Here is a 3,386-nt window from a genome sequence, read left to right as displayed (position 1 = left end):
GCCCAGTGCAGTGCTCGGGCCCGCCGCCCTTAAGGGCTGGGATGTACATGTATTATATACCTATCTAAAAGATTATTAAGGTACTCTTTAGTACCAGCAGATACCGTGTCTCTCTCTCCTCTCTCTCAACCTGCATCACTAGCTTCACTCCATTGATCCTTGCTCAACAAAGTGGTATCACAGCGTGGGACTTGGGAGCTCGAGCTTGGGATTCTGAAGCTGGAACTTGGCAACGGAAGAACAAGTCTGTTTGAAACTTCACAGGTTGTGGGCAGCCATAGCTCATGCTTCTTGGAGCTTTTCTCTCCCTATCTTACCTGCAACCTATCAAAGCTTGTTTAGGCTTTGCGTGGGCCTTCTTTGGGGCCACCTCTAGTGCCTTCCTTGAGCCCCCCCATCTTCAACACACGCAGTAGGACCTAGGACAGCATCACGCTGTTTGCGCCTACTGCTGTAGGCATCTGAACAGTAACATCTAATCATTGGCAACATCATACTCCTTCAAGAAGCATCATTGGCATCATGTTTGGTCTCCCGACACTGCACCAAATGTCTGGCATTGAGCATTGAGGTGTTACATCTTCATTGGAGTTGCTGAATATTCAGTACAGTGGCTGAAATACACTGTTCACAGGTCTGAAATTACAGGGCAGCACATACCTCTATGTGGTTGATGCTTATGTGATGGTCTTTTGGATGTATTTTGATGCTGGATGTCTCGGGGATCATGTGGCATTGTCTTGAGGCCGTTTGGAGCTAATCTTGGGGCAAAGATTTGGCTCAGTTTGCAGACATATGTGTGGCTGGAATACACTGATTATAGCTTGCAATTTTACAGGGATTTGTTGGCTATAATGAATAGGGCTGAATGCCATTTTGAGGATTTATGCATTATGTCCTGCTTCCAAACTTGATCTCGGGCATTCTAAATCATGTATTGATGCTGGACGTTGATGTCACATACTTGGAAATGACATTGGGAATGTCGTGCTTGTTTTGGGGGATTGAAATCTTGCTTCTGAGACTGTCATAAAATTGCAGGTCACAGGGACAAATCTGAGAGAGTTTTACTTGAACTCTATGCTTCCCGATTGAGTCGGTTGACACTGTTTTGGTACTGGATCACCCGCATACACTCTGGGCAGTGATTGGACATGCTTTATATGTCATCTTTGGGCTGAAATGCATCAGTTCTTGTAGACATTTTGAAGTTGTAAACAGTTGACAGCAGGTCTTATCTACAGACAGGTCATACATGGAACTGTCAGCATTTGATATACACTGATGTATGTAACTGAGTCCATATGCCATTGATATGCTGGGATATGATCAGTAAAGTGAACTCAATAGGTCACCGAACAGGTCTTTGGGGGGAGAGTCCCTCAGGAAGAGTGGTCGGGCAAGCCACCTTCTTATGCTCATTTGAGAGTTTTTGGCTGCGAGCTTTTGTGCACATACGAAAAGAAGAACGCAGCAAACTGGAACCAAAGTCCTATAAATGCATATTCCTAGGATACGGTGACGAGGGTGAGATGGGGTACAAACTATGGGATCTCGAAAAAAGAAAGATAGTACGCAGCAATGATGTCATCTTCCATGAAGATCGCATGCATAAGCAGCCCGAGAAGACTGAGGAGGTCAGAAGGGTTGTTTTTAGGGAGGATGTATCTGTTAGACAGCAGTTAGTGCCCAGTGGGACAGCAGCGTATACTTGCTGTAAATGACCCATGCAAGGAATGGTGTTGGAAATGACCAGCAAGGTATTGCCCATGCTCCACAGCAGTTGCAGCAAGAAAATATGCAGTTAGGACAGCCAGCAGGGGCTGGACAGCATGATGAAGGTATAGTCTCTAGCTTTGTACATACTTAGACTTAGCTGATTCTTTTCCTCTACCTTTGGGCACATTGCCTTTAGGGGGGAGGTTGTTGGGATAAAGGGTAGTGCCCAGTGTAGTGCCCGGGCCCGCCCTTAAGGGCTAGGCTGTACATGCATTATATACCTATCTAAAATATTATTAAGGTACTCTTTAGTACCACCAGATACTGTGTCTGTGTCTCTCCTCTCTCTCAACCTGCATCAATAGCTTCACTCCATTTGATCCTTGCTCAACATACATGTGGTATTGGTTGCATCGTGTTGATTATATTTGGATTTTATATAAATATTTGTATTGGTATTTAATTAATTAATTAATTTTCATAGTTGATGTAAGCGCACACCCTTGGGTTGGATAATGGAAGTGATCTAGTGGTGGTTAAGAAGATTTTAAGATGCTCGACTTTGGGCATCAATGGGGATACTTATTTCTTCTATTGGATGCTCGTCCTCACTGCCATTTACTCTATTTTTGGCGGCATCCATATTATTTATTGGCATTGAATAAATAATTATTTTCATAGAGCATAAGAAAGCTCTCTTATAGGCAATTAAATTTCAGTGCAAAGGTTGTAAATATTATTGGATCAAATGTTTACACCCAATTTTGAGAGAAAGACTTGCACGTAAAGAAAGGCAAGCTTTTTTTATATATCGAGAGCTATTTTAAGTTCTAAAAGCTATTTTTGAGAATAATCAATTAAGATAAACCATGAGAAAGTGTGGGCTCATCTATGTGTGGGGGAAAATTTGACCTAATCTTAAGTATTATCTATGTTTTATGCAATTTAATTTTATTGGTATCGTGCAATTTAATATGCTTTGTCTCCCATCATAGGCTCTGTAGAACCAAATGAGCATATTGTTTAATGAGGTTTTCATGCCATTGAGCAAATTGTAATGGATATAATGATGGACATATGAAGCTCTTTTTGTGTTTGTACTATCTTATTCTTGGCGATTAATACTTAATAGAAAAATCTTCTTCATGTACTATCTTATTCTTGGCGATTAATACTTAATAGAAAAATCTTCTTCATGCAATCAAAACTTAATGATGGGAAACATTTTTGTGTATTTGACCTCTCTTCTTCTCTCTCAATGGATACTAATATCCTCTTTATGATGGAATTGCTCAAAGTCTATTTTGTGTTTGCATGGATAGATATTGAGTGATGGGAATGTAAATGAAGAGAGATGGAGAGGTAGGGGGAGAGAGAGAGAGAGAGAGAGAGAGAGAGAGAGAGAGAGAGAGAGAGAGAGAGGTGTTGAGATATTGAGCTCAACTAGTATTGATGGTTTTTGCACTTATGCAACTAGCATGGTTGGTGAGATTATGGTTGATATGTCGTCAGTGTGGTGGATGACAAGCTATGTGACAACCATATTTGGATTACTAGAGTATGTTACAGTTATAGCATCAGCTCATATAGTTGGTGGGTTCACAATGTGGATCGACCATTGTATGTTATAGTAGGAGAGTACTTTCCCTTATAGTATGTACTCTTAT

Source organism: Cibotium barometz, chromosome 26 (assembly GCF_041138505.1).
Source record: "Cibotium barometz isolate CiBa-2024 chromosome 26, ASM4113850v1, whole genome shotgun sequence".
NCBI lineage: Eukaryota > Viridiplantae > Streptophyta > Polypodiopsida > Cyatheales > Cibotiaceae > Cibotium > Cibotium barometz.
Note: the sequence above shows the minus strand (reverse complement) of the source record.